Genomic DNA, 27,733 nt, shown 5'->3' on the forward strand with positions numbered 1-27,733 from the left:
GCCTTCGACCCATGGATATAGTAAGAAGACTCACCTCGACAGCTGAACCCACAAATAACTGTCTAACTGATGATCCGCTAAAATCCTCGCACTGTCAAAAAATTAACACCCAATCAACAATTGGGTTCCAAACCAAATCCAATAACGCATATATGGGGTAAAAAGACCATTTTACCACTTCACCTAGTTTGGTCCAAGAGAAAGGCCTAAACTCCTCATCATAAAAGCTCACAAACTAATAATCATCCAAAGCCCACTTATGGCCCAATTTTCCAAATTGGGTCCAAAACCTTACATGGGCCTTACCTTAAAGCTCATTAACTTTTCCTAAATCCAAACACTTTATTAGAGATGGCCCAAAAAAGCCCCAAGCAATCCAAGCCCAAAAGATAGCCCAAACACACCAAGCCCACTCAGACCGAGTACGCAGGGCGTACATGCACGTACGCGCAGCTTACTTGCTTGAAGGCTTGTATGCTAAGCGTACATATTTACACACCCAATGTACTCACCCTTATTCAACCCAAACTCGTTTTTCATTTAATCCCTGAAGACAAAGCTTCCAAAAGACAGATCTGACCTCCTTGAGCTGGAATACCACGTAAAGTTGCCAAGTTTATGTTCATACACGGCCAAAAGAAGCTCTTAAGCTTAAAATGGACTTAATGGTTGACTTAATGCATGCATGACTCCATATTACACATAAAGCTTGCACCTTTTTGCTCAAGGATACCAAAACAAACTCATATCAGAAAGGATAAACCCTTGAACAACCTAACTCATCCATAATCTCAAAAAGAAGACAAAAATCATAATAAACTAGTCAAGACGAGATCTAATCATACACAAGCCAAGATGCAAACTTGATACCTCAAAAAGCTTCCCCACAAGGTGATGATACTGGATCCAATGCTTTCCCACTAAGCAAAACAACTTCAGGCTTCTCTTCTTTCCTTCCCAAGAGCAAAAATGAGCATCAAATCCTCCTAATAGCTCAAGAACACCGCCAAGAGGCTACAAGGTCGATTTAGGGTTTTAGAGTGTGGAGAATGACTTAGAAATGAGGGAAAGAGACTAACATAAAGCCTTTATAGGGTACAAATACGAAAATTAGGGTTTCACACAAACCCTCGTACACCTAGCATACTCCTTGTACGCCCAACATACGAGGTCTCATACCCCGATCCAGACTTCTCACGATGCTAAGCGCACATCTCCATACATAAGGCTTAGTCCCCCTTCGCATATGTACACCCTGCGTACTCCCTTGATACGCCCCGCGTACTAGGGTTTTTCCTTAAACCCTGATTCATTCTGAAGGCCTTAACTTCCTCGATACAACTCCGATTCTGACCATCCTTATATCAATGAAAACGTATCAAGAAGCTCTACACTATTATCAATTCATACTTGACTTAAAATTCCCTGAACACAAAATCCAATTTCCATAAAGGTTCGCTACTAATTTACCAAAATGCCCTTTGGCATCAAAACCAATTCTGAATGCCCGAACCATCTACATTTCATCACCCACGGCCAAATAGGTACCGATTCAAAACAGGGCATTACACACAAAACAACAAACAATGGATCTATGAGATCGAGAGATAAAGTTGCAAAAATGGTTGAAAATGAAGTAGAAGTCCCAGATCCAAGTGTTCCACTCCTTTAAGATGAGTTTGACTTCCTTCGTTATTCTTCTAAGCACACAAACACAAAATTTTACGCTAGAAATGGCTTCTCAAGGTGAACCAGGGTTACAAACACGAATGACAGGGATGGTGGCAGCTAAGGTGGGTGAAATGAGGCCATATAGGTGCTTAAATACCTACCAAACCCTAAAAATTAGGGTTTTGTCATTTAGCTAGTACGCTCAGCGTACACCACGTACGCATGGCATACTCCGAAAGCTCAATATTACAACAAAGCCAATAGGGCTCCTTTGGCATACTTTCTTGAACTTAGGCACCAAAATGCAATACACCTCAATATATGGATCAACAATGGAAGTGCTTCGAAACCAGATGTTACAATTCTCCCCCACTTGAATTAGACTTCATCCTCGAAGTTTTTTGTGGTGACTAGCCCAGGGTAGTGTTTCCACATCTCCAACTCGGGTTACTCAGACGATCCTTCCCAGGGACCCCATCTGAACTAAAAGTCGGCTCAATCCGGTGGCTGCCTATCCATACCATCGTAGACTTGCTAACTTTCATTATTGGAGAAACCACCACCACCTTTACACAATTTGGACATCTACTACCTCAACTGATTCTTAAGCAAGCACAACCACCTCGGAACGTAGATGATACGATATTTCTCACAATCCGAACCATACGGAACCCTTCTGATCCGAACTTACCTTGCTAAATCCACTGGGGATTCAGGACCCTTGACCATACTTTGTTATTTAACCCTCCATCTGAAAACAAGGTGGCTCCAAAATCGAGCCCCAGCTGGATAACCTCTATAGAGACGCACCGCCAATGTCATCATAATCCATAACCTCCTGGCTAAGACCGAATGACTAGAGAGAGATCCACAAAATCCATGAACTCTTTCAAGGCTACAACACCAAATCATCTCTATTAATATGTTTCCTGAGACCGAGAACCCATAAACCACGACTAACATTTTCCCATTCATTGAATCTTCCCCTTTACTTGATTTATGTTAAACTTTGCAAGCCTTCCACTTAATCTTTGGGCTGAAGCCGTCTCAACAACCTGCTTCACTCAAAATCGGAGTATGATCAATCTATGTCTCAACATGACACCATATGAAGGAATGAATGGTCGGAAGCCAAGCATCTCATTTTTTACATTTTTTTATAGTAAATGCTTTATCACAAACAATCGTGATCAACTCACAAAGTTTCAACCAAAATATGATGAATCCATCTTTTTGGGATACCCAGCCTAATTTAAAGCTTATAGAGTTCTGAATGGTAGAGCTGGTGTAATTGAAGAAAGCTTTGATATCACTTTTAATGATAATTTTGTTCGAAACTCAGTACCTACTCATGTTATAACACATATCATGGAGTCTGATGCTCCACCTCAATTGTCTCTGAATACTCAATTTATCTATGAAGTTGATTTCGAAAGCCTGTTGAAGCCACCAGGAACTACTCTTGATTCGGAATCTCGATCAAGACCGTCCTCAGCTGCCACTCCTATCTCTCAAAATGTTTATGGTCCGACCCCAACCTCTCCTCTGTTTGATTACTAGACATTTCAACCTTCGCAGGTTGAGGGGGAGAATAGTAATCCAACCCTCGAATCAAATGTCGATGGATTCCTAGATGCAGTAGATCAATTTGCTGAAATTAACCCTATTCTAAACAACAATGAAGATGATGTCAACTTCTTCGACTTTTTGAATGATGACAATGCTGACATATCCAATTCAGCGATTCAGGGGGAGCATCATCCTCAAATTTAAATTATTCAGGGGGGCAACGAAACCCCATTGTTGATGTCAGATCATCCGCTACACAAGAACTTCCAAGATTGCATATCTGGACAAAGGATCATCCTATGAATCAAGTAATTGGAAATCTTAATGCTAGAGTTCAAACTCTCTCTACTACTAACATTCAAAATGAGTTTCACTTCTTGACATTCATATCAATGGTTGAACCTAATACCAGCAAAGAATCCTTAGAATGTTTTGATTTGATTATATCCATGCAAGAAGAGTTAGAATAATTGACAAAAATCAAGTGTTGGCTCTTTTCCCTCCTGCACAAGATCCCTCTATTGTCGGAACAAGATGATCTTCCGAAACAAACTCGATGAGACTGGAGTTATAATCTAAAACAAAGTGATATTGGTAGGCAAAGGATTTACGCAGATTGAAGGACTTGACTACGATAAGACCTTCGCTCATGTTTCCTGTCTTGAAGCTATCTGAATCTTTCTCGCTTATACTACTCACAAAGGCTTTACAGTTTACCAAATGGACATCAAGAGTGCTTTTCTCAATGGTGAACTTGATAGTGAAGTATATCTTCAACAGCCTCCTATGTTTCTAAATCCTTCATATCTGAACTACTACTATAAACTTCAAAAAGTTGTTTATTGTCTCAAGCAAGCTTCTTGCACCTGGTACAAGACACTCACTGAATTTCTAAATCGTTCTAGTTTTCAAAGAGGAACTCTTGATCCAACATTATTCCAAAGAACAAATGGGAAGAATCACCTTCGGATCAACTGATCCGACGATGGTTGCTGACTTTGCTAAATTGATGGTTAGCCGATTCCAAATGAGTATGAATCGTGAATTAAGCTTCTTCCTCAGACTATAAGTTAGACAGATCAATAGAGGAATCTCCATTCATCAATGTAAATACATTTCTAAACTTATGAAGAAATATTCAATGCACACATATGCCTTTGCAAAGGTTCCATTAGGTTTCAAACACAAGATCTTCTTGGGCCCATTCAGTGAAGTCGTTGATCAGAAAAAGTATAGGGGAATGACTGGATCACTACTCTATCTCACTTCAAGTCATCGAGAAATCATGTTCTCTACATGTCTGTGCGCTAGATTCCAGGTTAATCCGAATATGTATCATCTTTTGGCTGTGAAGAAAATCTTCTGATATCTCAAAGGAACAAAGAACCTCAGACTTTGGTATCCTGCAAATGAAAGTTTCCCACTTCAAGCTTAATCGGCCTCAAAATATGGAGGACTTCAACTTGATAAAAAAAACATATCATGTGGTTATCACTTTTTGGGTGGAAAATTGGTTAGATGGTCATCCAAGAAAAAGAACTACATTGCTCTTTCAACAGCCGAAGCGGAAGTCATTGCTGCTAGAAGCTGCACCTCACAAGTTTTATGGATGAAATCTTAGCTTTTGGATTATGGTTATCGATTTCAACAAATTCCAGTCTATTGTCACTCTCGAAGTGCTATTGCGATCTCACACAATCCAATTCAGCACTCCATTACCAAATACACTGATATTCAATACCATTTTATTAAAGATCATGTTTTGAAAGGTAAAACTGAACTCATTTTTGTTCCATCTGGCGATGAAATTGTTGATGTCTTTACTAAGGTATTAAATGAAACCAAATTCAATGGTTTTCTTTAAAAATTAGGAATGATGATTTCTGATCCTCAATTCTTTCAAGAAGTTCGTACACTCTGATCGAAACATCAGAAAGTCAAATAATTCTGAACCAAACATTTTACCTCAGAAGTATTTCTTCTCGGAAAATAAAGGATCATTATATGTAGTTTTCTCTAACCTTTACTTTAGGCTTAACTTTTTTTGATTGCCATCTCATTAAAGTTCCATCCAATTCAACTTTGTTTGATATCCTAAGAATGGATCACCTTGGAATATATTACATTCCGAGATCCAAAAGATGAATCGACCTCAAAATTCCAATCCAAATCAGTAATGTGTTATGGAACCTATATTTATCCGAGATCTGATCTATTTCTCATATATAATCTTTTCAAAATATGACCTTTAAGATCTTTATTTGTTGAAGTCTCCGTCTTGAGTCATCTCCATTTTGGAACTCTACGGAAGTATTTTAAGTCATCTCCATTTTGGACCTTGAACATTCCGAGATTCTCTCAAATCTTCTATAAATGAATTTTAAGGTTATCATTTAAGTGTTATTTCTGAAACGTTTTCTCATGATTATTTTAACAGTAATTTATTTTATGATTATCCCCTTAATTCACAATAAACTTGATTTTCGCATATGTTCCAATAAAGTATTGAGCGATTCTGAATTGAATCGATGGTTTCCGAATTTGAACAACCAAATGTCCCATATTTTGGTTCTAAGGTTTTTAGGCCTATGCATTTACTGCAACCTGTTTTCGTAACTTTGGGTGTAATCATTCCACTCTTCGACCCGACCTAGAAACACCCACTTATAAAAGAAAATTTAATCCTAACTATTCCCACTTTTCACACTTTTGCTTATCCTCTTCCTTAGAACTATTTTAACTGTACTCTCTATTCTTCAATATTTTCATACCTTCATCAATGGCGAAAATTTCCAAACCTATAACCAAGAAGAAATCATCTAAATTGTAGGCATCTTCTTCTTCAATTTGAACCATCCTCAGGGAAACTAACCAACTTTTTTCCCTCGATCTAATGGACTACGATCAGTCTGTCAGAATCATGATCGAGTTCATATCCAGACATCCCATTGTCATTCCACTCATCAAAATTCCTAACCTAATTTTCCCTTTTAGGCTTCTTCACAAATCCTTTAAACGTGTTAAATTTGAAGATGGTGTTCTTGAATTCAAAAATCACAAAGGATCAGATCGTGCGTATACAAAAAGCGACATTTCTTTGAGCAATTGGAGTTGCAAAAAACCCTCAAGGTTTTCAAGTGTAGGAAACCACACCAGAAGAGTTTCAATCGTTCTTGACTCAAATTGGCTACAAAGGTGAATTCATTGCCAAGGAGTTCAAGAAATCGGTTGTTTCAGGTCTTTAGACCATCCTTATGCATATCATCCTCAGAGGATTATCCATCAAGCATGGAGAAACGGACACGATGAGAAAATATTGGCTCTATGTTGCATACAAAATCTTCATCGGAAGTCCTTTGGCAAGACTTCAGGAAGTTCACAGACAAAAGGAAGACAAATGAAATTCCGAGTCTGAGATTCTAGGCTCTAGCTCTACATCAGCTATATTCTGAGCGTAATGAAGCCACTCCACTCAACTCGGATATTCTTGAGGTATATTGTTCTTTTAAAACCATAAAAACTTACAAGTTACTAAGCCAAGCTGCTTTCGGAACTGCCCAACATCTTCCTCAACACATGTTGAGCACTATTTCTTCTGATTCTCCTTATCTAAAATAACATTTCGAGACTTCAATTGTGTTTTTCGTAGCACAACTTGCCCCAATCTCGGGTGACATAGCTGTTGGGTTTTTGAGCATTCTAACACTCCTATGGTGTACATGTAACCCTAGATGCTTTGGATCTATGTTTTCTCTAATATACATGCAAACTTTGATTTTCCAAAGCATCATCCTAACTAGTATACAATAGAGTATCTTTACTATAAAATTCTAGTTAGACGACATACCTTTTGGTGTGGCTAGAAACCTTGGACCTTTAAGAACGTAGCACCAATAGTATGAATGCCTTAAATGGAATCACAACACACCTTTGGACAAAAGATGAGTTTTGAGAGAGAATGTCTTGCACCAAAAATGCCCCATGTGAACACATAGAACACTAGTGCCATTTTGGATACTAAGGGACTTCTTATATAGTGTGACATGATTAGGGTTACACCATGGAAACCCTTATGGGCATGACTTTCCACATTCCTTAGGCTCCAGGGGTTTTAACCTCCATGGAGCATCCATGGGTCACCAAATGGGTTTAGCCCAACATAAAGAACTATATATCATAAGCCCACTTTATAAGAATGAATGATTTACACAATCAATCCCCATATATTTAATTAGTCTCTTTTGATCACAAAATTAATTCCAAATTAATTCTTGATCAATACTAATTACATAATATGATTTCATATTAATATATTAGAACTTATAATATATTAATAAATCATAAATAACCTCTTCTCAAAAGTCTATCCTATCAAATTGTCCTGGTGATATGCAACCCAAATGAACCATGCTACTCTCGGGTCAAGTACATACCAATTATAGTAATGGACTTAGAAACTAATCCAACAATAGCCTCAGAAAAGATTAAACCAGGTGCCTTGAAAGTTTGTAAAAAACAGATTGCTCAAAGGGGAAAGGCATCACCCTCAAAACTAAAAGCCAAAAAGAGAACCAACATTAGTGAATCCTTTGAAAAGGATTCACAGATTGTATCTCGACCTGAATCTGGGTGACTACCTAGCCCACCTACCCACTCTTCCGAAGTACCCTTCGGAGTTTCAAAAACACAAACTGCACACATACACAATTCTACTAATAATCTAACCCCATCATCTCAAAAGGATGTTGGTGGTATTGAAAAAAGTCCCTTGGAGCCCCCTGGGACAGACTCACATTTCAATTTGAATGATCCCATTTCTTCTATACAAGCATAATCAGTGGCCCCTGTTACTGATTATAAGCTTTTCAAGACATGAAAAGTCTCTCCTACCTGGAAAGCCACAACCGGTCTGATACCTAATTCAGGTAAAGGACGATCGAGCATATTTGAAAAACATTGGGCTGATTTTTTTGACAAGGCTCACTTACTACATCTAGGGCTAACAAGAGAACAAGTTGATTACACTCTTATCTCTATGCGCCAACATGCCATCAGCAGTCACATTCCATTCACACACCCTTCCAATGAAGAGATTAATCAAGAGATCCAACCATCCATTGATGCAGTGAAGTGCAAAACAACTGCAGAAGTTCCCACTCCTAATATTTAAGTAGATGTTCATCCTCAGAATGATGATAATGTTGAAAAAGAATGTTATCTGTCCAAGCTTATCTCTGAAGAACCCAAGCCAAATGATGATGAATATCTCTCTGATGACATCATGTTTGAAGATGATAACACAATAGTTTGTTCCATCCCAGTTCAAACTTCCTTCAATATGTTGCAAAAGCCTTCCTCCTCCAAAGCTTGTTTTGATTTTGGACTATCTTCATCTTTGGATGAATCTGAAGTAAACGAAAATCAATTAGGAAAAAATATCACCTCTCCTCATCTACAAACAACCATAGATTGTGAGCAAGAGAATATAACTTAATGTGACAAGAATAATGATAATAAGGGTCCTGGTGACTCTGATAATGATGATAATTCTGATGACACAAAGTCTGAAAGCTCCTCTTTGGACACCGGATCCTCCGATAAGAAAATTGCCTATCTATTTGCTCTCTTATAACACTGAGACAATATTGAAACTACCCATTCTAAGGTTGAACATGTCACAAACAATGTCACATCACTTGACTTCAAACTCGATTTAGTAATCAAATCTCTTTTCAAGATCAAGGTTGTTGCTCCCTCGGAACTTGATCAAGCAAATCAGTTGGACCAACTCATCTCTCTTCACCTCAAGCGAACCTTGGAAGAAGCAGAGGAATGCTACAAATACAACCTCAATCATCACATCACCACCACTTTTATCATGCTCGAGATCCATGATGACATTATCATTGCTACCAACGAATTTATTAAACAGACTCATGTTCGTCATGAAAAATCGATTCAGATATTGGAAATGGAAATTCTTCAAAAGGATGATATGACCATAGTTATGTAGGAAGTTCTCATCAAAGTTATCTAGCTAAGCTCCACACTTCATGGATACTCCAAACCACAAGTTTGATGAAATGCTCCTTATCTTGGATAAAACATTCGATCATCTTAAAGCTCAAGCTTCAACTGTCGAGGCATACGATTCTTTTTCAAAGCAAATCAACATGAGATTTCAGTGTGTGTTTGTTCGATTAGATGATTTCAAATTTGAAGCTTTGCTTGCATCAAAGGCAGGGCCTTCCCATGTAAGAGAGTGAGAGGAGATTTTTCAATGGAAACCCATATCACAATTTGAGCTCCAAGATGAAACAACCGATAAATAGATTGTTGAAATTGAAGATCTCAACGATGATGATGAACTTCATGATCTTGTGGGAAGTGTAATTGTTGGACTTCAAGTCGTTAAGAAACAACCTTCCATCATAAAAGTCCTCTAGGAAGAAGAGAATAAGAAATGATCATCGGTCTCTTGGCCATCAACTCTAGCAGAAGCATTTAAATTGAGCCACGACATAGCAAAGGGAAAAACAAAGTTAAACATTGATGCCTTTTGAGCTACTCAGTCAATGCATCCTCCTATTGCTGCCCTGAGGATTGCTCAAATTAATGAAAGTTCTCCCAGTAGGAAACTTGATGAGCTTCCTGACTAAACTTTGCTTCCTCCTCCACCTGAGCTAGTCATCATGCAATCAGATCATCAAATCATCTCCTCCATCTCTACTCAAGAACATCAAACTAAAGACAAAGGCAAAATGATAACTACTGAATTGGACAACCCAGTGAAGTCAAAGAAAATGTTTGAGGGCTAGTGTAAAGAACAGATGAAATAAGCTCTTGAGGAAAGCATTAGGATCTAAGCCTTAAAAGATAATCCCAATTCGATGTTGAGCATTTCTCTACTTTTCCGAGAAGGAATCTTACATGACATAAATTATGTGCCCTTTATAAGTTTTGTTCTTCCAACAAATTTCTCAAACAACTTGACTTACCAATCTCGCCTCACGAATGTTTCTACATCAAGTTTGCTCTATTGCTTCTATCTGATGATCTTAAAAGCATCATCCGAACTGAACATGAGAGATTGAGAACCTTCTATTTTACAAACGCATGCCCTCAAAAGGAAGTGAGTTCTCGAAAAAGAATCACAAAATTCTTCAGATATGGAAAAAAGGTTCAAAGCAAATTTTATCTCGACTATCTTCAATATAGGTACTTTATCTCGGAACAATGAAACCAACATTACGATCACTGATGTTTACTTTCCTTCAATCAATCCCAATGATATTCTTATTATTGTTGCTCACCTCAAAGATTGGTAATCAAATGAATCTAGCATCGGAGCTTTCAACTCTGCATTCAACTTCCTAAAGGTATACATTGCTGAATATTGTAGATCTAATGTAGAATTTGCTCACTTGTTGGGAACTGAAAGTATATGGGCCAAAATCAGCACTGAGCTTCCTAAAACGCAAATCTTAGACAAAGCTCTTATTCAAGAACTAGAACTTGGTTATGTATATCTCAAGAAAAGGACTAATCGAAAAGAATTCTTCCGAGTTCTTGACAAACACCTCATTCCCACCAAGATTCTTCAAAAGTTCATCTCAAATGCTACCAAGACTGATCTTCCGAACACATCAATAAGAACTTTATTGAGCATCTCCAATGGTACATTGAAGTCCAAAACTGGATCCAAAGTGCTTACCTTTTTGTGTTTGATGAAGCCAAGTGAGAAGACAAAAGATTTCGAAGGTCACTTACGGGACATTGTTGGAACATGAAGAAGTGATCCTTATGCAATCCAAGATGAAGAATCTCGAGATCAAGTAGTTCCAAAGTGAACATGTTTCTAAGTACATACCAGTCCGAGATCCATTTATGTTTAGAAGTATTTTTATTCTGTAATGCACTAATTGATGCAAGTACTATTTTGTGATGTTCTTATTTTTTTCTAGGATACTAAAAGAGACAAGATCAACAACAATGGTTATGTCGACCTGTCAATCTTCAAAAGTCTCTCAGTCCATGATCCTTTATACGATTTGTCATGTGACAACTGTCAATTTCCAGTCAAGTCAAAGTCAACTGAAGTCAACAAGTCAAACTGATCGACTCAGCTAACCCTCGTGTACTAGGGCTTACGTTATGTAATTACTAAACAACTCGCTATTCTAAGGAGAGATCATAAAATCAAAAGTTCGTACATCTAGATTTACTTAACCCAAAACAGTGGAAAGTAACGAACCAAACCAATAAAACATTGTTGAATACTCATTGGGAGTGTGTAAGATCCTTAAACATGGCTTAATGGAGCTTACGAACCTTGCGTGGCGGAGCCAAGCACTCAAAAAGGTCATAAAAGAAATGTCTCTCAAGCGTTTTCACTCTATCTCTCTTTATCTGAAATCTCTCTTTGTATGAGAAATCTCTCCAAAAATGTGAAATCTCTCCCAAATCTCTCTTTGTATGAGAAATCTCTCCAAGAATGTGAAATCTCTCCCAAATCTCTCTTTGTATGAGAAATCTCTCCAAGAATGTGAAATCTCTCCCAAATCTCTCTTTGTATGAGAAATCTCTCCCAAATTTCTCCAAGTATGTGAAATCTTTCCCAAATCTCTCTTTGTATGAGAAATCTCTCCAAGAATGTGAAATCTCTCCAGAATCTCTCCAAGATTGTAAAATCTCTCCCAAAATCTCTCTCAAAACCCCTTTCGATTTATTTAGATCATTTTAGGGCATCCGGGTACTTGGCTCGATAAGAAACCGCTCAAGGAAAGGAAAAATCTTGGAAAAAGACCCTTTGGAATCAAAGCCTCCCCTTAGGGGCGAAGTCCCTCTTGAACCGAGGTCTAGAGTAGAACCAAAGCCCCAGGAGAAGCCATCCGGAGCCGCAGCCAAGGAGACCGACCGCAGTCAGCGAGCCGCAGCAAGCCGACCGCAGCTGCACACCGCATCAGAACTTCCCTCGGACCGCAGCTTCCTTCCTTCGAATCCGCCTCCGCGACCAAGACCAAGCCACTTCGGATTTTGGCTGTTGATGACCGAGACTCCGATCCTGACTTCGGATTTCACCCTTTTTCACCCGGTTTTCAATACTTTTAACGTTTTAAGCCCGTTTTTAATTATTTTAACGCGGGATTTTCTCCAGAAATAATATTTTAACATATAAGACCCTAAATAATCATAATTTGGGCATATTTTCATGAAAATATTTATTTAAGAATAAAATCTATTAAGTGAGATCTTGAGGCAGAGTGTGAATCTTCCCATAATATTTGGCACAAACCACCGCCCCATACCCATTCCTTTGACCAGCTATTGTACTCCTCATCACTCCTAGTCACCTAATGGTGCTACCCCACTCATTTTCCAGCAACTCACGTCCAAAGGAGTTGGGAAATCCCCTCTCTCACTCTTCATTCTCACTCACTTCTCTCATTTCTACCAAAGATCAAACCCACTTTTCTCTCAAATTCTCTCCCTCAAATTCGAGATTAAAGGGCTGATCATCAAGCTGTCTCTCATTTGTGGTAAGATTTATCACCTCTCTCATGATTAATACATTTCCTTGTACTCAAATCATTGATTCTTACACAAATTTCCATCATAAATTGTGCTAGATTCTTGAATCTTCAAGCAATCTTCAAGTGTTCTTGAGTTGAACACTTCTCATCTCCAGCACTCATCTTCTGAAACCACTCAAGGTGAATTCATACCCCTACATTTTCATGTTTTCTTACGTTTTTAGGGGGGGGGGGGGAATACAAGTTAAAACACCAAGAATATAACTAAACTTTTCTAACAGCTTTCATCAGAAAAGTTGGACTCCATTCACGGACTGTTTTGGGCAACTTAAACATTTTTGTTTTCAAAACTGGTTTAGGTGTAAGTAGATCCAGTTCTTAGATTTAAAATGACTACTTGCACATCTCCATACGATTTTTCTACAATTTATGGTGATTTTTACAAAACTGCCTATCATTTCAAACACCAATCCGGACCAGTCTGTGATTATGGACTTTTTCACCCAAGTTGGAGGTCATTAAAATCATGATAAAAATTATGAGTAAACTAGACACATTTTGGGAACTCTCAGAATTTACGGATTTAGTTTTTGACTTCATATGAATTTTCTATGACTTTTCTAAAACAGCGTTGAAAGGCTAAATTTAGTTAACATCATATAAATTTCATAACACTTTGTATTATGTTGAGCAACGTGTATAACAATGAGTTCTAAATATTGAATGTGTTTCCTTGTTAGTTTATCATCATAAACTGAAACCTAGTCATTCATGATAAGATTATTCATTCATTTAGTACACGTATATTAAGCTATAATAAGCATAGTTTATGGATTTATAACACTAATGCATTTTCATAAAAGAGTTCTTATACATTACAAACGTTTTGGATAAAATATAATAGGTATAGTTTATGATTCATCACATAACACACTCGTACAAAAGGGTACATTCATACAAAAAGGTTTTACACTCACGCACACCACACGTAAACTTGTTAACCTAAATTGTGAGACAATCTCTTCCGTACGTCCGAGTGCGGGATCTAAATTCCTAGTAGTTATAATCAGAGTCTCCTAGAGGGAGAATGTGATAGTTGTGTATAGATCTATATTGGGTTTGACAAACCCACACCAGAGCTGTTTGCAACAGCCAGACCGGCAGGTTTGAGGTGACAAGTGTCTTTTCAGTTTCGCGACGCCTGAGAAACGTCGTGGCAGGTTTATTCAGTCATTAGTATGATTATAGTGGCTCACATAGGGATTTAACAACATAAAGTTTACAGGGATTTTCATAAATCAAAAGGGGTTTTATGTCGATTTAAAATCACTTTTTATATCAATAATTACGGATATTATTGTATATTTTCAGTCTTGGTATTTAAGACTACACACCACTCATTACGGGAGTTTTCTCAAATCATAAAGGATTTTTATGCCAATTTGAAACCACCTTTATATCTTTCAGTATGACAACTACTTGTTCATTTTCGGTCCTGGTATTAGGACCACATAACTTATATAAGGAAAATATTGGATTTTTCTTGGTAACATACATCTCTTTACAAAGATCGATTTTCAAACTCTTACTGTTCAAAAGCTTATGAACTCACCAACCTTTGTGTTGACACTTTTCAAAACTACTTGTATTCTCAGGAATTCAGTGTAACAGGAAATTCAACAGCATTTTGAGGATGGGACGATAAATCTTTAAACAGTTCATTTTGTATCATAATGTAATTGATTTGAATCATGTAAACATATACTTTGGTGTAACTTTTTCAATTATATTATGATGGTTGCATTTAGTTTGAGCACTATTATACACGTTGTTGTGATACTATACATGAAGTCCTCCACCCCCGGACGTTTCCGCCATCCTTGGTTTGGGGGTGTGACAGATTGGTATCAAAGCATTGTTTATAGTGAACTCAGTATATCGAACCACATTAGATATACAAACTATAAATGCATTGGGACTAAAGTCTCTGATTTAAAATTTTCAAAACAACTATACTTTTAGAAATAAATAGTTTCTTATTAAAAGTATACATGCATGCATATATACTAAGGTCAGCATCATTCTAGAACAAAACAAAAGTAATGATTGTTGGATATCACAGGTAAGCTCGGGGATGTATGGTCAGTCTTGGGAGTGGCATAGCCTAATCAACTATGCTGGTCCAAGGAGTGATTAGCACATGCCCAAGAATGGTTGTGATATGGCAACATGTCTAAATACTTAACAACACTACCACAATGAGAACATTAGAACGGAACACGAGTTTAAAATACTATAGGAGTATTTTGTAATATCATAACTTGTATGAAAACTAAATAGATCCTTAATAATAGGTCTATAGTCCCTAAGTGGATACCCTAAGGTATTATATAACTTAGAAATCATAGACTTAGAATTTGTGGTCATTGCCTTACTTCCTTTTCCTTGTTTGGATGTGAATCTAGGGTAGGATCACTTATTCAAAGGTCTATCATATCTTGTTATATGTAATTAGTATGCACTATGTCATTATAGAAGTAACTAATAAGGATCACCCCTATAAGTAACTAATTTTAGAGTTAGACGCCTAGTAATTATCTCTTCCACTCCTATTCCCGCACGTACAACATAGTAAGATACTATTTACCAGACGACCCCTACTTTCCCAATCCGAACCCGAGAAATGGTGGATGGTTATGAGGAGAATCAGAAGCGGAACCGGAGGTAATCAATCCTCCATGCATAGCAAGGGTTTCCGCGAACCGTTTCGACTACATCGAACCTGTGCCCCGTTGGGCAATCGTGATCGAGGGTTGAATGTCAACAGCAATGACAACAACCACCATGTGGAGATCAACGAGGGTGCTATGACCTCAACCACGGGTGTAACATCCCAAAAATACAGGCCAAAAATTTCATTTTTAATTACGTCATTTTAAAACCAATAGTGTAATAAAACATTTGTAATATTATGTCATGTCAAAACCAAAGTGGAAATAATCAAACATGTTTTCATAAACAATATCAGAGTGTAATCCCAAAGATCTCATGTGCGGAAAACCATAGTGTGATGAGCTGCGATCAAGCCGACTCCTTTCCTTTAAACATGAAGTACCTGAAACCAAAACTGAAGACCGTAAGCACAAAGCTTAGTGAGTTCCCCCATCATACCACATACCATACAATCACATATCATACATACTGCCAGGCAATTCTAGGGTGCCCGACCTACCCGGTACGACCATTCTAGGGTGCCGACCAACCCGTGTCAAGCCGTTCTGGGGTGCTGACTACCCATGTCAAGCCATTCTGGGGTGCTGACTACCCATCGGTCCTAACAACCGATACTCGGGGACTATTTCATCCCCTACTGCTACTATCACATATATCATAACATAACATATTAACAGACATATCTGGGGTGTCCGATCTACCCTTCGGTCCTAACGACCGAACTTGGGGACTATTCCCCTCCTACTACCACTATCACATATAACATATCATGCCAGCATATAAACATATCATCACATACTGTCAGACATATCTAGGTGTCTGACTTACCCTTCAGTCCTAACAACCGAACTCTACTACTATCACATATACATATCATGCCAGCATATAACATATCAGGTAGTAGCAAACCTAGATGATATCACAAAGACAATAATCTAACATACAACTCCTACTGGTGGGCCGGCAATGTGGCCGTAGACCCACCGCTACTGGAAGGTAACTCACCTCACACTGCTGAAGTCCCGTAGACACAATCCCACACTGCTGAAGTCCCGCAGACTCAACCCCAACTGCTGGACGACAGATTCCCGATCTGTCAATATCAAAACATCACCCAATTAATAATTGGGTCCCACTACATAACCATAAACACTTACTTTGGATAATTACATTACCCCAAGCTTGGCTTATTCAAGCCCAAGGCCCAATTCGTAGGCCCAAACTCAACTAGAAATCAAAGCCCAACACATGGCCTAATTTTCCAAATTAGGCCTAGGCCTATACATGGTCTCATTCTAAGGCCCAACATCATATAATCATTAAGGCCCAACTATGGCCCATCTATGGCCCAATTTTCCAAATTGGGCCTAAGCCCCTTACATGGGCCTTACCCCAGGCCCCTTAAATTATTCTAGTTCATTGGCTTGACTTTGGATGGCTCATTAATTACCCAACCCTCAAGGCCCAAAAGAAAGGCCCAACAATAAACCCAAGTGAAATTAGGGTTTCACATAAAATGATGATTAGGGTTAAGTTTCCGACTTGACCCATTAAGGACTTAATCCATTAAGTCCATTCTCGCTTAGATTAATCTTTGCCAAAGTTCATTATTTAATATCTCAAGTTATTAAATAATTCTTATGTGTGTGACCTGATTAATTCTTAAAGTTAGGGTTTCATTGGCATTAGGGCTTTCCAAACCCTAATTAGGGTTTCCAACCCATATACTAGCCCATTTATTTATTTGTTGGGTTTTTAGATCAATTAGGGCTTTATGGAGCCTATTAAGCCCACTAAAATAATATTAAGCCCCTTAGGGTTTTATTAGGTCCATTAGAGTCCATTAAGCTTCATTGGGCCCATTAGAGCTCCTTTGAGCCCATTAGGGTTTCTAGCACCCCGAACGAATCTATCACGAGAGGCAAAGCTCACCGCCACCCGACACGGCGGCCGGTAGCAGCAGGAGGCGACAGCCACCACCCTAAGGTCGTGGTTTTCAAGTTCTTTTATTATTTCAAGCTGTGATTTACATTTTACAATGCTAAATATCAAAATAAACACACACTAAACAATTAAACACACACACACAGCCACCTTGTGGTGGCCGGCGGCGGCAGATGGTGGCAGCCACCTTTCTTTGATTTTTCCGGCCAAGCCAAACCACACACCACACATTAATAACATCAAACACACCCACACATATGCTTCTGCTACAAACGAATCCAGTTAACGACCTAGCGGCGTATGGCGGTGGTTAATGACGGCAGAAGCACAAGATGGCGGGAGTAGCGATTTCAACAACGACGACCACCATGGCCAACCACCATGGTGGTTCTCTCGGCTGCTAATGATGTCCGGCGACAGATGCAACAGTGATACACACGTCACCGCCACCCACACGATGGCAGATGACAGACGATGGTCGCAGCAAAAAGGAGCAGCCGCTCGATGTCTTAGGTTGGAATGAAAGTGATTGGTGACATCCGGCTCCGATCCTCAACCTCCCTTCTCTTCGGAAATGGCAGAAGCGACAGCAGCTCGACGGCAAGGGTCCAACAGTCACCATTCGATGGCGGCTGTGAACGGCGACAAAAGAACAGGAAAAGAAGAAGAATGGTGGTTCCTCCCGACAACCGCTACGTCGTTCACGTCATCGCCGTCGATGGAGGCATCGGTGGGTCGAGCACAACAGGGAGGTGGTGGTCGGAGGTTGAAGATGGAGAGCGTAGATGGCGGCTGATACGCATGGTTCTAGGGTTAGGGTTACGGGGGCAATACAACAGTTATATACCGCATCTTAACAAACTTCCCTCCATATTGGCAGGAATGGCCCTTTTCCATAATAATTTCTTTCAAAATAAGGCCAAATTTTACAAGACAGCCCCCATCATCCAAAATTCTTTCACAATCAGCCCATAAGTTACCATTTGAACCCCACCATCTAAAATCCATTACAAATTAGGTCGGAGTGATCAAGTTTCAGCCATGTTGACATTATTAGTCCCTCCTCCTCACATTCTTTCCAACTCAAATTCTAATAAGTACCATGGAACCTCTGTCTTCACAAATATTATAAAATGAGTCCTGAACTCACAGTTTTAACCCCCGACTTCTAAAAATGTAGCAATTAACTTCTCGAACCCAACACCCTGCGTATATAATTATTTATTTTAGGGCTACTATTCGTTCATCAATTTATTTATTTATCTAATAAATAAACAGGGTATTACAACGGGGGACCGACTAATAGAGCCCTCCCGGCGAAGACCCGACAGATCACGAACATCGGGGATTAAAACAGGTAGACTACAACCCGAGTTCGGAAACTGCGCGCTACTACAGACCCTACTGTCTCACGTACCCGAGACTCAGAATTAGACTACTATTCCCGACACCAACTCTCTTTTTAGGACCTTATCGCCGCGCGTGAAGAGGAAAGAGAGTAACAGGGTAGACACACGACATTCAAAGAGAGGATGATTACACCCAAGCGTCGATTGGCAAAGCTACAAGATGCATCGACTTTTCCTCAGGCATCGCAAGGGAAGGATCGTTGTAGGTAGAGTTCATACCGCTCACGAGACCTCGTAAAATAGGTTCATGAGTATGCGTTGGTGCTACTCTTTTCTAAGCGTAAACGCGACACTGCGATTTAAGCTTTCATACTAATCGAGAGATCTAGTTGCTATCAAAAGTTTTCCTTCCATGGATGTGTGACAGACCTGCATCGAGGTCAAAACTTTCTCTAAAACCAAAAGTTCTAGCATCATATTAGCAAAACGGGTTTACGGCAGATCCATCAGACTCAAAGGTTTATTAAGTCTTAATCATACCACTAAGCATAAATCAATGGGTCATAATAAGGACCTAGCTTGGTTCAATTTACAAGGTTCACTTGGATACAAAACTACCCAAACACATGAGTTTATCATATAAAGACTCTCGTTATGAACTGTTTACAGAACACCCTTAACAACCGAATTACGTTACAAATTGAACTAAGATAAACTTAGTGAGAAAACTCGCGACATACCCATTCTAAAAACTCATTATTGTCTCACCTTTAAACATTTTGGTTAAAAGGTGTTTTCTTCGTAGACCTATAGGGTGCGATCATACCAGCACTAATGCAACAGGTCCCATCAAAACTCCTCAGCTAAGTGTGTTTGGATAAACTTGACCCCGAGATGAGTAAAGCTTAAAACGCCCGTATGAAACCTACTCCTACCCACTGCCATAACTCCATTTCAAGAACGTTAGCGGAAACACTAGGAATAGTACATCAATGTGCCTAAAATTTATATATATGAATATAAATTGTAAGAACGCACTTGAGATAATTATCCCCACTAACGAAGTCGTTTTTCATCGTGGAACAGAGCTATGTCTTCACCAAGGGGAAATCAACCATCTCGCAAGGCGCCAACCCTACAGATAGATTCTGCTACTTTTCAGGCTGCAGTCACGGCAGCCGTGGCAGCCGTCATGGCACAGTTCAATGCTAACAACGCCAGCAAAAATGGAAGTCGTACTGACAATACAGATTGTGGTAACAATCAGGAACACCAACAGGTGTCTGCCAGCGAAAATACCTCAGGCCACAAACCTACGAACAAGAAGAGAAAGTTTTGGAACATGAAAGAGCGCCACCAATCTCAAAGATCCACTAAAAGATAACAACCTATGGCCACCCCTACCATTACAACAGCAGTCACAACACATGCCTCGACACTAGCCACGGGGTCTGCCACCCAAACGCCAGCCAGACCATATAATGGATCACTTCCAAAGTGTAACCAATGTGGCTTCCATCACAATAGGGCTTGTCGGGAGATGCACTATAAAAACTACGACAAGAAAGGGCATACCGTCCGTTTCTGTAGGGCCCCGACTCAATACATCGCTTCAACCCCCAATACCAAAGTAATTCCAGTGTGCCTCTGATGTGGCGAAACAGGACACTTCAGGAGAAACTGTCCAACTAAGAAGAATGACGGGGGAGCCGGAGGAGTGTGACAAAGGAACCAACAAGGGTATCAGGGAACCATATTAGGACTTTTGTAATGTTTCCAACGACAAAAACGTTTAAGTACCATATGTTTGTAATGAATTTGGTATGTTTGCTTAAATCACAGTCTTTCTAAAAATAGTTAAAATACTATCTCGTTCAAATCAAACCAAAGACATTCATATATGATCTTAGGATCATTACCTGTAAGATGTGATGACTTTGTACATACATCGGGGTTAATTATGGTCAAAATACTGAAGTCTTGAAACAAATAATTCCATCCTGACTCCTATCCCATGTCTAGTAGTAGGAATTGAGTGGGGCCACCCACTCGACGATTTCACCAACATCAACTTACATACAACATTCATATACCGCTCGATCGTAGGGAGACCAGTCAGGGATCATGATATCAAGTATCATTACTGGCTATCGAAACACACCCACTACCAGTGCTAGACACTGTGGTATGAATCATCTACAGTAATAATAACATCAAATAAAACGGAACACACAGAAAAGAAACACAAGATACTCTATCACTCTAGTGATCTCTTCTTATGAATACAGCTTAACTCATGTTATTTAAGAAGATTCGGTTGTCACCATTCAGTTTCTATTAGTATGGCCCTCATCTTCCCGATATAACGACTACAAAAGGACTCGTCACCTACCCCCCCCCCCCCAAATATCGGAACCTTTGTCTCCCATAAACGCGTCCAACACGGATCTCTGGGTCATCTCTCGCTGCGAAACTCCAAAACACGCACCAGAGGGGTCTTATACTTCCTGAAACCTTATCACATGTATTTACAGGAGTCCTTCGGTAATGTCATGCATACAACAGACAAGGTTCAAGCACAGAAGCTTGGGACGGAAACGGTTAGTCTACCACTACTACGTGTATATGCGAGGATAATGTATAATTAAGATTCTACGGACATTAGATGTGTGCTTCCGCCCTACTTCCTGTTCCATGTTTGGTTGTGGACTTGGGGCAGAGTCACCCATCCTACTGTCTTGCCAATCTTAAGCACATACGACCTATATGCGCAAGTTAATGATAGATGGACCAGGTACGAGTCCTGCCATGAGCTTTGGGCCAAGGTTGCCCATAAGGACGAGTAAATTTCCTACCATCCGAAAGGGCCTAGTCGCGTAAACCAAACCCACATGCTTCCTACCGAGCTACAAGAACTGTCAGGTCAAACCTGTCGAACTACTCAACTATGAAATTGAGTAACCAAGCTTCTCACCATGGAGAGCTCCGACCTTATTCTTCAAATAGAAAGGCAAATTGCTCGTAGTTCCATCAACCTCAGAGGCCCCGACAATATCTCCAGTAGAAACCTTTACTATCTGCCTCGCATAGACGAATGGGCCGACCAACCGCAACGAACGAGGTACCCTTCAGGAATTGGACCTGAGATCCGAATATCACTAGTCGTGAGTATTGGAGAAGGATGTCCGAGGACAATCCTCCAAATTCGATGCGGACGCTGCAAGTCCATAGTGATACCCCTCGGATAGAACCAACCCGATCGCGGTCTTCATGAACTTAATGAATAGAGTGCGCCATTCTTACTGGGATCAGTTCGTCATTATCCCTAAAAATGACTTGCTTATCTACCCTAATAGTAAGAAGAAAACCAAAAAGAGCAGCTACAACAAACCGTAGGAACAATTCGATTCGAGAAGCCTTACCTGAAGTTCTCTAGATACGAGTTTTGAAATTGAAGAGTCAAATTTCTAAGACACACTATTATTGATGGGAAATTCTTGAGGACCCTTTCAATTAATCAAAATCGTTGAGAAATTGGCAGCACCAAAGGCGTCGACGGGAACACGCCAAAATTCTGGGTCTCGCTGACCTACCGTCTTAGTTCCTTTAGAACTTCTCGCAAATTACGGAACCCCCTTACGACTTTAACCCTGAAGGGAGCAACCCTTTTCTGGGAAGAGAAGCAAGAGAGAGGTGGTATCACTCTAGGAGAAACCTTTAGAACCTCAGAGTAAGAGACCAAATTCCTCTGGAAGCCTCACTCTGGGAAGGCTTAATACGCTTCGGAAAGCATGGAAAGCTAAAACCCAGGATAGTTAGGCCCTTCGAGATCCTTGTCAGAATCTGCCCTGTAACGCGCTACTTCAATCTACTTCTGCGAGCTTGATAAAGTACATTCTACCAGACATCTCTCGAAGTTGCAAAAGTATATATCCGACGAGACTCTTGTAATCCCCCTCGGCGAGATCGAGTTCCACCAGAGCCTCACCTTCCTAGAAGAACCGTAGTGACCATGGACTGAGAGGTCAAGCGGACGAAGCAACGCATCTTCCCATTAGTGAAGGTTCACTGGAATACTAACCAAGGACCTGGATTCACTTGGGAGCTCGAGAATCAGTCCATTAGGAAGTATCCCCACTTCTTGGCACGATTATTCATGCCTACTCCTTCCCTAAATTCAAATTTCGGGACGAAATTCCCTCTAACGGGGGGATGATGTGACAACCGTCAATTTCCAGTCAAGTCAAAGTCAATTGAAGTCAACAAGTCAAACCGATCAACTCAGCTAACCCTCGTGCACTAGGGCTTACGTTATGTAATTACTAAACAACTCGCTATTCTAAAGAGAGATCAAAAAATCGAAAGTTCGTACATCTAGATTTCCTTAACCTAAAGCTATGGAAAGTAACGAACCAAACCGATAAAACATTGTTGCATACTCATTGGGAGTGTGTAAGATCCTTAAACATGGCTTAATGGAGCTTACGGACCTTGCATGGCGGAGCCAAACACTCAAAAAGGTCATAAAAGAAACGTCTCTCAATCGTTTTCACTCTATCTCTCTTTATCTGAAATCTCTCTTTGTATGAGAAATCTCTCCAAGAATGTGAAATCTCTCCCAAATCTCTCTTTGTATGATAAATCTCTCCAAGAATGTGAAATCTCTTCCAAATCTCTCTTTGTATGAGAAATCTCTCCAAGAATGTGAAATCTCTCCCAAATCTCTCTTTGTATGAGAAATCTCTCCAAGAATGTGAACTCTCTCCCAAATCTCTCTTTGTATGAGAAATCTCTCCCAAATCTCTCCAAGTATGTGAAATCTCTCCCAAATCTCTCTTTGTATGAGAAATCTCTCCAAGAATGTGAAATCTCTCCCAAATCTCTCCAAGATTGTAAAATCTCTCCCAAAATCTCACTCAAAACCCCTTTTGATTTATTTTGATCATTTGAGGGCATCCGGGTACTTGGCTCGATAAGAAACCGCTCAAGGAAAGGAAAAATCTTGGAAAAAGACCCCTTGGAACCGAAGTGTCCCCTTAGGGGCCAAGTCCCTCTTGAACCGAGGTCTAGAGTAGAACCAAAGCCCCAGGAGAAGCCATCCGGAGCCGCAGCCAAGGAGACCGACCGCAGTCAGCGAACCGCAGCAAGCCGACTGCAGCCAGCGAGCCGCAGCCGCACACCGCAACAGAACTTCCCTCGGACCGCAACTTCCTTCCTTCGAATCCGCCTCCGCGACCAAGACCAAGCCACTTCGGATTTTGGCTGCTGATGACCGAGACTCCGGTCCTGACTTCGGATTTCACCCTTTTTCACCCTGTTTTCAATACTTTTAACGTTTTAAGCCCGTTTTTAATTATTTTAACGCGGGATTTTCTCCAGAAATAATATTTTAACATATAAGACCCTAAATAATCATAATTTGGGCATATTTTCATGAAATTATTTATTTAAGAATAAAATCTATTAAGTGAGATCTTGAGGTAGAGTGTGAATCTTGCCATAATATTTGGCACAAACCACCACCCCATACCCATTCCTTTGACCAGCTATTGTACTCCTCACCACTCCTAGTCACCTAATGGTGCTACCCCACTCATTTTCCAGCAAGTCACGTCCAAAGGAGTTGGGAAATCCCCTCTCTCACTCATCATTCTCACTCACTTCTCTCATTTCTACCAAAGATCAAACCCACTTTTCTCTCAAATTCTCTCCCTCAAATTCAAGATTAAAGGGTTGATCATCAAGCTTTCTCTCATTTGTGGTAAGATTTATCACCGCTCTCATGATTAATACATTTCCTTGTACTCAAATCATTGATTCTTACACAAATTTCCATCATAAATTGTGCTAGATTCTTGAATCTTCAAGCAATCTTCAAGTGTTCTTGAGTTGAACACTTCTCATCTCCAGCACTCATCTTCTGAAACCACTCAAGGTGAGTTCATACCACTACATTTTCATGTTTTCTTACGTTTTTAGGGGGGGGGGGGGAATACAAGTTAAAACACCAAGAATATAACTAAACTTTTCTAACAGCTTTCATCAGAAAAGTTGCACTCCATTCACGGACTGTTTTGGGCAACTTAAACATTTTTGTTTTCAAAAATCTTTTAGGTGTAAGTAGATCCATTTCTTAGCTTTAAAATGACTACATGCACATCTCCATAAGATTTTTCTACAATTTATGGTGATTTTTACAAAACTGCCTATCATTTCAAACACCAATCCGGACCAGTCTGTGATTATGGACTTTTTCACCCAAGTTGGAGGTCATTAAAAATCATGATAAAAATTATGAGTAAACTAGACACATTTTGGGAACTCTCAGAATTTACGAATTTAGTTTTCAACTTCATATGATTTTTCTATAACTTTTCTAAAACAGCGCTGAAAAGCTAAATTTAGTTAACAGCATATAAATTTCATAACACTTTGTATTATGTTGAGCAAAGTGTATAACAATGAGTTCTAAATATTGAATGTGTTTCCTTGTTAGTTTATCATCATAAACTGAAACTTAGTCATTCATGATAAGATTATTCATTCATTTAGTACACGTATATTAAGCTATAATAAGCATAGTTTATGGATTTATAACACTAATGCATTTTCATAAAAGAGTTCTTATACATTACAAATGTTTTCGATAAACTATAATAGGTATAGTTTATGATTCATCACATAACACACTCGTACAAAAGGGTACATTCATACAAAAAGGTTTTACACTCACGCACACCACACGTAAACTTGTTAACCTAAATTGTGAGACAATCTCTTCCGTACGTCCGAGTGCGGGATCTAAATTCCTAGTAGTTATAATCAGAGTCTCCTGGAGGGAGAACGTGATAGTTGTGTATAGATCTATATTGGGTTTGACAAACCCACTCCAGAGCTGCTTGCAACAGCTAGACTGGCAGGTTTGAGGTGACAAGTATCATTTCAGTTTCGCGACGCCTGAGAAACGTCGTGGCAGGTTTATTCAGTCATTAGTATGATTATAGCGGCTCACATAGGGATTTAACAACATAAAGTTTACAGGGATTTTCATAAATCAAAAGGGGTTTTTATGTCGATTTAAAATCACTTTTTATATCAATAATTACGGATATTATTGTATATTTTCAGTCTTGGTATTTAAGACTACACACCATTCATTACGGGAGTTTTCTCAAATCATAAAGGATTTTTATGCCAATTTGAAACCACCTTTATATCTTTCAGTATGACAACTACTTGTTCATTTTCGGTCTTGGTATTAGGACCACATAACTTATATAAGGAAAATATTGGATTTTTCTTGGTAACATAAATCTCTTTACAAAGATCGATTTTCAAACTCTTACTGTTCAAAAGCTTATGAACTCACCAACCTTTGTGTTGACACTTTTCAAAACTACTTTTATTCTCAGGAATTCAGTGTAACAGGAAATTCAACAGCGTTTTAAGGATGGGACGATAAATCTTTAAACAGTTCATTTTGTATCATAATGTAATTGATTTGAATCATGTAAACATATACTTTGGTGTAACTTTTTCAATTATATTATGATGGTTGTATTTACTTTGAGCACTATTATACACGTTGTTGTGATACTATACATGAAGTCCTCCACCCCCAGACATTACCGCCATCCTTGGTTTGGGGGTGTGGCATGTCATTAGTTACTCATTAGGTTTTTAAGGAGATGTCTTCCTTGTATCATGGTAGAGCAGTGTGCACCATTTTCACTATATTCAAGAATCATTCTCTCCTACATTTTCTTCCTCTAGAATTACTTTACATTGTTTATACTTACTATTTTTCTATATTTTAGAACTTTGTTGATTATCTCTATTTTGTGACAAGACTGGTTTACCAGACTTGACTGGATCTTCACTACAGTCATATATTGATCTTAAGTTAATTCAAGCTTTGAGTTCTCAAACATTGTCTGCACAAATCCTTGCAATCACAAGCCCTCACAAAGATTATATATATATATATATATATATATATATATATATATATATATATATATATATATATATATATATATACACACACACGCTACTAGAAAACAGACCTTTAATGACGCGCTTTTTACGACACGCTCTAATTAACGATACGCAAAAGGACGTGCCCTTAAAATAGTGTCATCTCTCCAAAAAATTTAAGGATTTACGTCACGCTTTATTGTGTGCCCTTAATTTAGTGTCTCAAGAAAAAAAAACACGGTGGGCGCTTTATCTTAAACACAGGGGGAAAAGAAATCCCCAAAATTTTGAAAACCCGCCTTTTTTTTCTATCATCTATCTATCTTTCATCCTTGCAATTCACTCTCCCCTCTCTGATACTCTCTCCTCTAGACTCCTTTCTTAAAAATATCATGTAAAGTCGTAGATACAGAGTCTGAAATCATCAAGAGGAGAAAAGAAGATAAAGCGATCGTGAATCGTAATTGATCTGTGAGGTCTCCTCATCAATGGCGTCGACCAAATCTAAAACCTCGAATTCAAATATAATCAAAATGGATTCGGGCCTCACTTCTCTCTCATAGCGATTTAAGGATTTTGGGCATTTAAGGTATTTTCATTAATATTAGTTCTAGGGCTTCCTATATTGTGGAGAAAGGCAACGATGTGTTTCTCTGTGGCGATGGGAACAACACACTCTGACGCGCACATCCACACGCTCTTTGTCTGGTGAGTGTGTGCGATAGTGACAACAAGAAAAACCGAGAGAGGTTAAGGGATCGATTTAGAAGAGGAAGAAGAGATGCGGGAGAGAGACATGGTTAACAGAAGCATCGATCAAGAAAGAAGGCAGCACCAAGGTCGTTGCTACTGTCGCTCCTGACAAAACAACAGTTACAATGGCCGATGGAAGATGGAAAGTAAACAAATAATTGAAAATGATAAGAAGGATCCCCAAACATTCTGATTTCCTTCTAT

The sequence above is a fragment of the Lactuca sativa genome, chromosome 1 (genome assembly GCF_002870075.4).
Source record: "Lactuca sativa cultivar Salinas chromosome 1, Lsat_Salinas_v11, whole genome shotgun sequence".
NCBI classification, from domain to species: Eukaryota; Viridiplantae; Streptophyta; class Magnoliopsida; order Asterales; family Asteraceae; genus Lactuca; species Lactuca sativa.